We start from the raw sequence: 12,889 nt of genomic DNA, 5'->3' as shown, positions 1-12,889 counted from the left end.
ATTCCCACGTTTAGGAATTGCCTCCATATTCATAGTGCCTCATTAACAGTCATTAAACAATCTGCCCATTTACACATATTTCATTATACATTCCCCTTTCTACACTGGCACATTCGCTCATTTACATATTAAAATTTCATCGTACATTCATCCCTATCACTCCCACACTTTCACATTTGCTCATTTACATAGTCATTAAATACATTACCTTATTTACACAGAGTCCCTCATTAAACATTTACATTCGCTAATTCATATACACACACAGCAAGTCCCAGTGCTGTAGTAATAGTGTGAATACGAGATGGCAATACTGACGACCATATATGACCTGGGAAGCCCCGCAAATTGACCCACATTCCCCTCGGGGTCACCAGGGGGAAGGGGAAAAGGGAGAGGGAGGGAAGGGAGACAGGGGAGAGGGAGAATGGGGAAAGGGGGGAATATGTAAGTCAAGGGCCTCTGTCACACCGCATTATTTCTCACTATTGGTAAGATTGTGAGACGCAAAGCGAGCGAGATGGAGACCAAGAAGAAATGGATGTAAGGTGTGAAAGATTCTGAATTCTAGAGGTATAATCAAGAGGGTAAGAAGCGCGTATGGAGCAAACAATAACAAAGTGTGATATGGAAAGGAGGTTGGGGGGGACAGTGTCCATTATTTACATGTAATGAATCGGTCGGGATATACCTGCGATTCTTTAATGTTTACAGTATTGTTGCTGCCACCAGACGATTACTGTCAGCTATGGCGATCCCTCTGTTAGTGAAAGGGTTAATTAATGCTACATCTTACCCCACCAGTTCGAAAAAAAAAAAAAAATAAGTTGGATAAAACCGTCTGGACAGTAGGGATAAAATTAGAATAACGTCCTAGGGCTGGAGGGGTTGATGAATACGAGAGAGAGAGAGAGAGAGAGAGAGAGAGAGAGAGAGAGAGAGAGAGAGAGAGAGAGAATGGAAGTAGGATAATGAAATAAGTAGTACAGTGTCCGAAGAGTTCACAAACTGTACGAGTGTAAGGACAGAGGAAGCACCTTGCACCACACCCCCGCACTTCAGTTTCAAAAATCAGTTCAAGCTTGCTCATCACTGATACAAAGGCATTTTTTTTTTTTCACGGTTACAGTGCATGAGAGGTAAGCAAAACGTTTCATCAGCTGTACAAACGCCAAATGGATACTGGGCGGGAGGGAGGCGGATGGGTAAAATGAAGAGCCACATGATGAGACAGAGGAAGAGGGGATGAACAGCAGGGGTCGACGGGGACAGACTGAAAATTGTGAGTGATAGAGGGTGTATAAGAAGAGCCACGTGAAGTATTATTAAAAAGGTGGGCGAGTGAACTAAAGCCAAATGATGTGTTGGGAAACAAATGGGCTATTGCAAGACCTACATGTGTAAGAGAGGCTGGCAGTTGAGCAGAAGAGCAACGTGAAGGGGTGGGGATGAAGGATGGATGAATGGAAAAACCACAGGGAGGAGTAAGGAAAGAGCCCAGTGTCACGAATCAATTCGCGACATTTCCTTTTTGTGAGAAGCCACGAACTAATAGTGGAAAACTCACTGTGTATCGCTCAGTTAACCGTTTCTCTCTCCATTTCGGGGTATACTTTTCAAATAATTCGTCACCGTTTTCAAAAAGTGACCGATTTAATGCACGTCACTAAGTGCGCTACTGAGCGATACAATTATTTCTTTATCGTTTGCCTCTGCTTCCCTCAACCGTTAGCCACGCCTTGCGTCCTGCCCATTCAATGTATTTGAATTCAGTCTTGTGTTTGCTGTGACGGAGAAAGGGTCTGTGCTCAGAAGTGGAGAGGTCAGCTAGCACCCCACGCTCCATTAGTACAGTTAATCCCGGTACTCCCACCTTAGTGGTGATACATAGTATTCATCGACTGGTATTTCTTTTGTGTATTTTGTAGTTTTAAGAGCTTAGTTAAGGTGTTTTCCTAGGCGTAGTATTTAGCTTCTGTGTGAGTGAGCGAGTGCGTCTCATTGATTTGATTTGAAATGTAATGTTAAATTTATTTTGTGATTAATAAATTTAACAGTTCTATTTCTTGAGCTTAATGTAGAGTAAAAATCTTGTTTCATTTCTCCATTATTAAGCTTATTTCCCATATAGCTCCTAGCTTGCATAAACGTTTGCCTTCATAACTGGTACTTAGACCAGTCTTGTATTAACTTAAAATCCGTTGTGCCAGGAGTTAATGCATCAGCAAGAACCTGATGTTATTATTATTAGTATTAGTTATTTATTGTCAGGGGTGATGTAACTTTCTCCAGAGGCTAACAGTACAGTAATTCAGCAATTGTGAGTAATTAGTCTCTGCTGTGTACTGTTGAGAAAGTTTATAAACTCTCGTTCTTAGAGAATCTTAGCAAATCAGCGTAAAGTAATCGTTGCTTGATGTAGCAAGACAATCATTGTCTCTGCTCTTCAATATTATTGAATATTATTATCAATTTAAATAATATTTAACCATTTATATCAAAATTACCGTGAAAATATAAAAACCCCGTGACAATTGGCGACCTCATTCCAGGATATTAACTCCTAGCTCTAAAGCTATTCACGAGATAGTGCTCACTCATTCATATTTAGGTATTTATCATTAAAGTTTATAGGCACAAGCTTACTGGTGTTTACCCTTAATTTAGCAAGTGAATTTTGCTTTATTAATCAAAAGAATACTTAACTCTAGTTTATTTTTGGTAACGCCAGACAATTTTATTCGCTTCTGGGAAGTCGCCGTACCCATTGTGTTTATTATTGAGTCTTCCCAGTCATTTACATTTTTGATTTATTTTTGCCAGTTAACTAGATAAGACTGGTCACCACTAGCTTGTGTCTGTATTCTTTACTTGTGTTTATTAGTATTCGTCGCTAAGCAGTCAGTACTCGATTTCGGTTACTTAGTAAATTGAGCTAGCATCATGGCTACAGCTGTATATGTACAGGAAGCCAAAGATATTGGTCTCACAGACCCAGAGAAAATACAGAGTTACGTTCTCTCACGGTTCAATTACGAGCAAGAACGTGAGAAAGATGCTCGTGAAGAGCGTAGGATTCAGCGCGAATGCGAGCGAGAACAGCGCGAATACGAGCGAGAACAGCGTGAGGAACGCGAAAAGGAGCGCGAACACGAGCAGAAACAACGCGAACTCGACTTGGAACACGAGCGAGAACAGCGTGAACACGAGCAAAAACAGCGCGAACTCGACTTGGAACACGAGCGAGAACAGCGTGAGGAACGAGAGAAAGAACGAGAACATGAACTTGAAGTGCTGAAGCTCAAGCGAGATTCCTTGGCTTCAGACACGCCTGGTGCAGTTGGTCCAAGCTCCACGAGCGTTCTTCCTGCACATGTCCTGGCGACCCCACGCATCAAGCTTCCTTCATACAAGGAAAGCGAGCGAATCGAGCCGTACATAGCTCGTTTTGAGGACATGGCAGACATGTATCAACTGGATGAGGCAGCTAAGCGGCTTCAGTTTCTTAGCCTATTTGAGGGCCCTGCCCTCGATATTCTCCACAGAATTCGTGGAGACAATCTCACATATGAGATGATGAAAGCTGCACTCATTAAGGCGTATGGTCTCACAGTAGACGACGCCAAAGTTCAGTTCATACGAGCTCGTCTCCAAGACAAGGAGACAGCTGTTCAGTTCCTTGATCGTCTCACAGCTTACTTAAATGAGTGGATGGAGAAAGATGAAACTCCTTCCACGCGTGAGGGGATTATTGACCTTATGCTGCGTACACAGCTAGAGAGGTCGTGGCCTGCTGAGCTCATAGCACAGCTTAAGATCTGCCAGGTGAAAGATGCCAGCCAAATGGCAGAGAAGGCTGACGCATTCTTTACTGCATACGGGTATCAAGCTCGTAAGCAAAACACCTGGAGCAGAAAAGATACTGCCAAGTCTGGGAAGCCGTCTCAGACTGAATCCCAGCACCAAGGCCATTCTCAGAATAATGGCCAAGGTCCAAAACCGCAGTGGAAGGACCAGGGGCAAAACACTCAGAAACCTGAGTGGAAGAGGTACAACAAGTACCCTAACCAGCAGCAGTATCAGCCACGCAACCGACCGTCGGGACAAACTTTTTCACCACCAGCTCAAAAGAGGCAGGAAGCGAATGCAGCCTTCATTCCTCAGCAGCAGCCTGATGGTCACGTCCCTACCAGTGTGGGTACTTCCCCACAGTTCACTAGTCCCACAGTGACAGTGAACCCCCCTCCACAGATGGCCAATGTTCCATCTTTTCCTCAAGGCACAATGTTTGCCACATCAATTCAGCAGCCTCATGAGTGGCTAGCTGCTTCCTCCACAGGCCCTCCCACAGGTGACAGTACCTTCCTTGTTCAGCTAGGGTTTGTGGGAGACATTCCTGTGAAGGTCCTGAGAGACAATGGTTCCTCAGGTTGCTCTGTTAAGCAGAGTCTAGTTCGGCCTGAGCAGTATACAGGTCGACAGATCCATGTAAGCCTTATTGATGGATCAGTGAGATTGTTCCCTGAGGCATGTATCCAGGTGGCATCTCCATTTTATACTGGTACGACACTTGCAGTTGTCATGCCAGAGCCTCTATTTGACTTAATAGTAGGCAATATTAATGGAGTCAAGGATAGTTGCTCCGATGGCGCTACTCAGACTTTGGCTGCTGCGGTGACACGAGCCATGACTGAGGCTCCAGACTGTGTCACCCCAGTGATCATTGAATCGCCGCAAGATCTGATGTGCAGTCAACTTGTTGTACAAGAACAACATTCTGACCCGACACTTGCTGCCGTGCGGAATAAACAAAAGGGTCGAGTGATAAAGTATTCACGGGGAGGTCGAGCCAAGTTCCTTCGTAAACAAGGACGGCTCTACCGTGAGTCACGAACACCCGAGGCGAGGTTCGACTGCAGTTTGTCGTTCCCGCAAAGTACCGCCTAGCAGTGTTAGAATGGGGTCATTGTTCAGCCTCAGGAGGTCACATGGGCAAAGGAAGACCCAGGGCCATATCCGAGCTGACTTTTTCTGGCCAGGGATGGGACGGGACATAAATAGTTTTCTCCGTTCCTGCAGTGTGTGCCAAAGTATCGCCACTACTCAGGGACATGCCCTTCCTGTGCCATTTATAACCACACCTGTAATCTCTGAGTCAGTTGAGAGACAGGGTAGTGGTGAAGTGGGTGCAGACCTGACGTCTCGCCCATTGGCCCCACAGGACACATTATGTCCAGGGCCTGTACATACATGTTATGTACCGTAAGTTAAGGGGAAGTTGAGAGGCGACTTGAGGCTATGGAAGACCCAAGTTTGCATAAGGATTCTCAGCTTCCCGGTACTAATATATGTACCGTAGGTTAAGGGGGAAGTTGAGAGGCGACTTGAGGCTATGGAAGACCCAAGTTTGCATAAGGATTCTCAGCTTCCGGTACTAATAGAAGTACTGTAGGTTAAGGGGAAGTTCGAGAGAGAACTCCGCAGTGGCGACTTGAGGCTATGGAAGACCCAAGTTTGCAGAAGGATTCTCAACTTCCCGGTACTAGTGAAGTACTGTAGGTTAAGGGGAAGTTCGAGAGAGAACTCCGCAGTGGCGACTTGAGGCTATGGAAGACCCAAGTTTGCATAAGGATTCTCAGCTTCCCGGTACTAATAGAAGTACTGTAGGTTAAGGGGGAAGTTCGAGAGAGAACTCCGCAGTGGCGACTTGAGGCTATGGAAGACCCAAGTTTGCATAAGGATTCTCAGCTTCCCGGTACTAATAGAAGTACTGTAGGTTAAGGGGGAAGTTCGAGAGAGAACTCCGCAGTGGCGACTTGAGGCTATGGAAGACCCAAGTTTGCACAAGGATTCTCAGCTCCCCGATACTAATATTATGTACCGTAGTTTAAGGGGGAAGTTGAGAGGCGACTTGAGGCTATGGAAGACCCAAGTTTGCACAAGGATTCTCAGCTTCCCGATATTAATATAAGAACTGTAGGTTAAGGCACAGGTTGAGGACCCGTGTGCAGTTCGAGGCTATGGAAGACCCGAGTTTGCACAAGGATTCTCAACTTGCCGACCATAATTGTGTGCTATAATTAATGGCGACCTCGAATGTACGTCGTAGCACTGACTGCTAGGCAGAGAGAGTAATTGTAACTTAATAAGAATTTTGTCTCATTGACACTTTTGATGCTCCACCTCAATTGGTTTTGCAGGTTCAGCAATGGGTGTAGCAGTTTTGCTGTGCGGGCCAGCTGATCATCTGCCGCACGCTGCCGCCTCTTCTCCTCTGCCTTCGTCGTCGCCATATTATTTACTGTGTCATTTTACACGTAGGTACAGTTACACTACAACTGTCACACCTACACCGTGTATTACATACACCACGCTACACAACAATTAGTTGTCAGTGTAAATGTAGCGAATTTTCGCTCAGTTTGACCTGAGTACAGGATTTTCACCGTCGTCACGGAGTTTTTTCCCTCAAAGCTTGCTTCTATTAACGTAAATACGAGGTTTTTTCGCTCACTGACGACTGCGACTTTCTCCTGTAGCAGGATAGCACACACACCACAGTGTGAATCTTGTGTGACTGAGTTAGGATTTATATGTATGTATATTGAAATCTTTCTTCTGAAGGAAGAAAGATTTAATTTTCATGGGGCGTAATGTCACGAATCAATTCGCGACATTTCCTTTTTGTGAGAAGCCACGAACTAATAGTGGAAAACTCACTGTGTATCGCTCAGTTAACCGTTTCTCTCTCCATTTCGGGGTATACTTTTCAAATAATTCGTCACCGTTTTCAAAAAGTGACCGATTTAATGCACGTCACTAAGTGCGCTACTGAGCGATACAATTATTTCTTTATCGTTTGCCTCTGCTTCCCTCAACCGTTAGCCACGCCTTGCGTCCTGCCCATTCAATGTATTTGAATTCAGTCTTGTGTTTGCTGTGACGGAGAAAGGGTCTGTGCTCAGAAGTGGAGAGGTCAGCTAGCACCCCACGCTCCATTAGTACAGTTAATCCCGGTACTCCCACCTTAGTGGTGATACATAGTATTCATCGACTGGTATTTCTTTTGTGTATTTTGTAGTTTTAAGAGCTTAGTTAAGGTGTTTTTCCTAGGCGTAAGTATTTAGCTTCTGTGTGAGTGAGCGAGTGCGTCTCATTGATTTGATTTGAAATGTAATGTTAAATTTATTTTTGTGATTAATAAATTTAACAGTTCTATTTCTTGAGCTTAATGTAGAGTAAAAATCTTGTTTCATTTCTCCATTATTAAGCTTATTTCCCATATAGCTCCTAGCTTGCATAAACGTTTGCCTTCATAACTGGTACTTAGACCAGTCTTGTATTAACTTAAAATCCGTTGTGCCAGGAGTTAATGCATCAGCAAGAACCTGATGTTATTATTATTAGTATTAGTTATTTATTGTCAGGGGTGATGTAACTTTCTCCAGAGGCTAACAGTACAGTAATTCAGCAATTGTGAGTAATTAGTCTCTGCTGTGTACTGTTGAGAAAGTTTATAAACTCTCGTTCTTAGAGAATCTTAGCAAATCAGCGTAAAGTAATCGTTGCTTGATGTAGCAAGACAATCATTGTCTCTGCTCTTCAATATTATTGAATATTATTATCAATTTAAATAATATTTAACCATTTATATCAAAATTACCGTGATATTATATAAAAACCCCGTGACACCCAGAAGGGGAAAGGAAATACTCGGTAAAGGAAAGAATCACTCCAAGAGGCGAGGAAAAATTGTGGTTAAGGTGGAAGGCGAAGAGAGAGGGTGGCTGAGGGAGAAAGCAACATGGGGGTCGACGAATGAGGGCGGCTGAGGAGAACAACCACTGTAAGGAATGGGAAAATATCGTGGTAGAGAGCAAGAACAGCACAAAAGTTTAAGAAAGAGCATCTTTACAAGTTTACAAAAAATGAAGGAATAGAATGACAGTTATATTGGGTGGGGTGGGGGCAGGGTCAGAGAAAGAGCAGGGAATGTGGAAGAGTACAGGGAGGTAGGCGGCCGAGCGAAAGAGCAGTATGGAGGTCGGGGGGTGGGGACGGGTGAAAGGAAAGGCTACTGTTCCCTGCCTCACCCGCAATGAAGGGTTGTGCTGGTGACCGGAAAGGCATTACGGAATCTGTATAAGTGCCTATAATCCCCCTCCACACACCTGGACAGCAATTTTGAGGGGCGCCTGTTGCTGCCTCGTGACTTCACCGCCAACCCTACACTCGACTATACTTTGTTCACTTTACCTTGGCCTAACATTGCCATCCATCCATCTTGAATGCTGAGCTATAACGACAGATTAACACTAGAATATGATGCTAGTCACAAATGAGATGAAAAGGATAGAAAGCCGCAGTAATGTCCTTTTCTGCCACTGCGCCATGTGAAAGCAGCTACAAATGGATGAAAATCTGGGTCAAGTTAAAGTGATTGAATTGTAATTTGGAAATCCAAAATGGAAATGGGTGACAAGTTCCATCTCATTCCCTATCCAGGTTATTATATTATCCCCTTCACCTCGAGAACGTAATATAGTAGTTTGTTTCTACTTCTATCATAATCATTTATTCAGTTTTGCGCAGCCCGTTAGCAGAGGAATAAATAAGATACCTCATCTCTCCAGCTTGAAAACTATGACCTAAGATGAATAATATCGTCTGCTGATGTCAAGATCAAAGATAGGTCACCGGACTGAAGGGGTTACCACTGCACTGAACCATTACGACGGCCGAGGAAAACAGATGATGCTGTTATGATGCAAGGTCGAAGAAGGAGGGCGTACGACTGGTGAAAGGAGATATGGAAGATAATTTAAGGCACTTCACAAATTCAGATTTCTTAGTCCATACCTAGCAGTGTACCGAAAATCCAAAACTATTAATGGAGCTACAACTGCGATGAAATAACCTTTGCGATTCATTCCACCAAAACGGTCAGCCAGACTTTCCCTTGTTATACTTTGACGGTAGATTACTTGATATGTTTGTTTGAAAACTATACCCCTTTTACTCCAGCTTCGACTAAAACTGCCATCTCTCCATCTTGAATTCTGAGTTGTATTAGTATTTTAGCACTGGAATATGGAGCTAGTCAGGAAGGTGTGCTATGAAAAGAACGTGTACATCAGTAGTATTGCCTTACTCTGCCGCTGAGCTAGGGGAAATAAACTGTAAAAAGATGAAAATATGGGCCAGGATAGTGTGAATGAAGTATACTAACAGTAAGACCTAACGAACCTTGCTGATAAAGTACTTAACAGTATCTCTATTCTAAGTAATGATCCTGTGTTTACGCTTCTGATTGAAGGTAACGGCATTTTAACTGCACATACGATCCATTTCCTGGAATTACTAATACATCCTTCATAGCAACAGTATTTACTACACGACTCAAACCAGGTCACGTGTACTCAGGGTATTTTGGTAAACTATAACTTCACAGAATTTCCTGATGTCACAGGGAGTAAAAAGTACTGCTAGTTGGTTGCATAAAAAGTACTGGTAGTAATCTGTAACCTATTGCCCCAGATAACAAATTATTTCTATGCTGGCAGTAACAAAACTACACTCGAGGACTTCTCAATGATAATAATCCTGTCTAGTATGATAACAACTACTGTGAACAATAACACGAAAAACTAAGACTTCTGTTATGTTCATCCAATTCACTGCATACAAATCAAACCTGAGGATCATTCAGCAGACGGCATAACTCTCCTACACGGCGTTCAATCAATTTTTTCACTGCGTCCTTGTCCTCTGATGTACTCTCACCAAAATACAAGGTTTATTCTTGCCTGTGCTGGAAACGCTCCATAATCTTCAAGACGCCACCATTCACAACTTACACCAAAGAACAGTTAAATTTAATCACATGCAGAGATACGGGGTAAAAAAACTCCTTTCCTAGTCTGTCTGGCCAAACAAACCCATCGATTACAAGCAAGCGGTCGTCTGCTTTTGGCAGACAGTCCTCACCAGGATCGGAACAGGGTCCTTCCAGATGGCGAGGTTCAGGGAAAATGGAGATGGCAGCGTCCCCAAGAGGATATGGTGTAGGATATGTATGAGTAGTAGTCTCAGCCAAGACTCTGACTACATGGCAAATGTGGTAGATTTTCCCGCCTGGGAGTGTTGTGCAAGGCCAGCTACGGGCCTTTGTGTCACGTCACTCCCGTGGTAATAGCTAATGGGACGAAGGTAACCATCCACCTGCTACCTCTTTTGCGGGCTAACGGGTGCTACACTTTGCCCAACGGTGACTGGAATTATACAGGGAAGGGGCGTCGATCTTTCCTGAGCCAGGTACAATCACCGGCCGCATACCCCATGAATGCTAAAATAACGAATATGAACGCATGGGTGACGACCGTAATGGTACAAGTACAGTGGTGGCTGTGGTGAAGCATGTGCCAATGACAAGGCTGGGGTTACGAAAGGTGATGAAAATGCGGTGCGAGAGAAGGAGGAGGAATGACGCACTTAAACGCAATGAAAAAAAAGCACACACACACACACACACACACACACACACAAAGACCGTCCGATTAGAAGGATTTGTACATGAATATAAAGTTCTTATCTGCCTCGACTCACAAAATCAGTAACTCATAGTATTTTCGAAAGGCCAACAGATATCTTCCTCCACCTTCCAAATAAAAAAAAAAATCCAATAAAGCAGAAAAAAATTGAGTTTCAAGCACTGACAGCGACCAGAAGCCCATGAAGTTGTCTTAACCTAGACAGTAGTGTAACAAAAGGTTAGGGTGGGGGTAAGAGTGGGGGTGGACGGGGGCAGGGGCGGGAGGGGTAATTTTGGGTGGGGGTGGAGTGAGAGGGGGGCATTTTGGGTGCGGGGTGGGAGGGGGGCATTTTGGATGGGGGTGGGAGGGGGACATTTTAGGTGAGGGTGGGGGTGGGCGGGGGCATTTTGAGTGGGGATGGGAGGGAGCATTTTGGGTAAGGGTGGGGGTGGGAGGGAGGTCTTTTGGGTGGGGTGGGTGGGAGGGGGGCAGACCTTTCTATTAACCCTATAGGAACAATCGTTTTCCACTCAAAGGACGAAAAGAAAAAAAATCTCGACCAACGAGCTTCGCAACCATGAGCCCGTAGGGGAAGGGTGGTATGCTAAGCAATCATCAGGCAAAATCCCACACACAGTAACCCTGGCAAGTAAAAGGTTAAGATTTTCACTTCTGTCTTTTGTCCGCCATTTTACCACTACAGCATAATAGAGTAGATTTGTAGTTTATTTTTGAGTTTTGTTTAGTGTATGGGAGATTTCAAAATGGGAGGGTTAGTGATGCCTTCGTTAATCCCTTGAGAGAGAGAGAGAGAGAGAGAGAGAGAGAGAGAAATTTTATCTGGATCATACACCTGGAAATCTACACACGCACAGCTACAAAACATAACATCACTACACTTTTTCGTCAACAAATATAAAACTCTCACATAATTTTGAGAATCTGCGTTGACTGCCGAACACAGCATCACAAAGTTCTTAAAGTCATTGCTTGCCAAGATCTAAAAAGTAGGTCTGCTCTTATGGCTGTGGTGATCAATGTCTAATTACTCATTGTAGTGAAATAGATGAAGATGCCTTTCAGTTCTTGGTCTATAGTCAGTGTAATTTACCTGTGTGTGTGTGTGTGTGTGTGTGTGTGTGTGTGTGTGTGTGTGTGTGTGTGTGTGTGTGTGTGTGTGTGTGTGTGTGTGTGTGTGTGTGTGTGTGTGTGTGTGTGTGTGTGTGTGTGTGTGTGTGTGTGTGTTTTCTCACCAAGTAAAATGTTAATGGATAAATGCAATAAATAACCTAAATCGCTTCACTACAATGACGTACAAGTTTATACCTTAATCCTGACATCTCCAGACAATACTACTGAACTCAAGGAAGCTACAAGTACTTAACCGGATGAAGATAGCAAGAATATAAAGAAATTACCTGCTTCAAGAGGTTAATCATATTTTTACTACTTTTTCCCCTCCTCTGTCTGTCTGTCTTTCTCTTTTGTTTTTTTCTTTCACACTCACCTTGCCGGATGTAACAGACTGCACCTCAGCAATCCAGGACAGAGGCGCCAGAACCACGCCTCCCACTGGATGCACCTCCCTCACAGCACCTCACCACCGAGAATGACCACAACCACACCACAAACACCACCCATCCACCCTACAACCAAGACGCTACACGGATGCCGAGTACCGCTATACACACACTTCCCTCATTCAAATAATTCTCAACCAGTTATACCAATCTTAACCTACTTTTTTACATCAAACGGAATTAATAATGTATTTATGACTCCAACTAGTACTGGTTTCATCCTTAATTTGTGCAGTGAAAGCCAAAATATTATGAAATTATTGGTTCTGAGATGCGGTGAAGACGTGGCAACTCAGAGAAAGTCCATTTTCAAAACATACACTTCTTAAACCAAAGAACTCTCACGTCGAACAAGTTGCAACGTTTCACACCTACTGATAACGAAACTGATATAATTCACAAGTATTGCTACTTCCGCCGCCGTTATGTTATGCACTGAAAGCGAAAATAAATATGAAAACAGTGATGATGAGACAAATAGTGGGTATAAGGCAACTGAGAGAAGCCTTTGGTGTGAATCCCATTAGGGCGGCTGGACATAACTGGCCACCGCTATGAGTGTCACTGCTGGAAAGTGGGCCAAGTAGAAAAGGGGTACGGGGATATACGGTATACTGTGGCGCTAATTCACTAACTCATTCCATACGAGGGGGTCTGCATAAGGTAATAAAGCTGCCTGGAGGAAAGAAAATTCAACCTTTCATTCTCGAGAGCGCTCAGGACGCGATGACGGTGACCACACTGATAGACTAGGGTGTTGTTTGCATTGAGGGAAAT

At 43.9% G+C, this 12,889-nt stretch overlaps 1 protein-coding gene across 1 annotated transcript in view; it reads right to left on the bottom strand.

Moving 5' to 3' along the window:
* Nucleotides 1–12,144, bottom strand: part of LOC145393844 (transient receptor potential protein-like) — a 35,279-nt gene extending 23,135 nt beyond the window's left edge. The window contains exon 1 of the mRNA XM_080267888.1: nucleotides 12,040–12,144. The gene's annotated coding sequence lies outside the window, so the exon portion shown is untranslated. The remainder of the gene's footprint in view (nucleotides 1–12,039) is intronic.
* Between the last annotated feature and the right edge of the window lie 745 nt (nucleotides 12,145–12,889).

Source organism: Coenobita brevimanus, chromosome 25, assembly GCF_032717465.1.
Source record: "Coenobita brevimanus isolate Jiangsu-jjx chromosome 25, ASM3271746v2, whole genome shotgun sequence".
Lineage (NCBI taxonomy): Eukaryota > Metazoa > Arthropoda > Malacostraca > Decapoda > Coenobitidae > Coenobita > Coenobita brevimanus.
The sequence above is the reverse complement of the archived record's forward strand: the minus strand, read 5'-3'. Positions and strand labels throughout refer to the sequence as shown.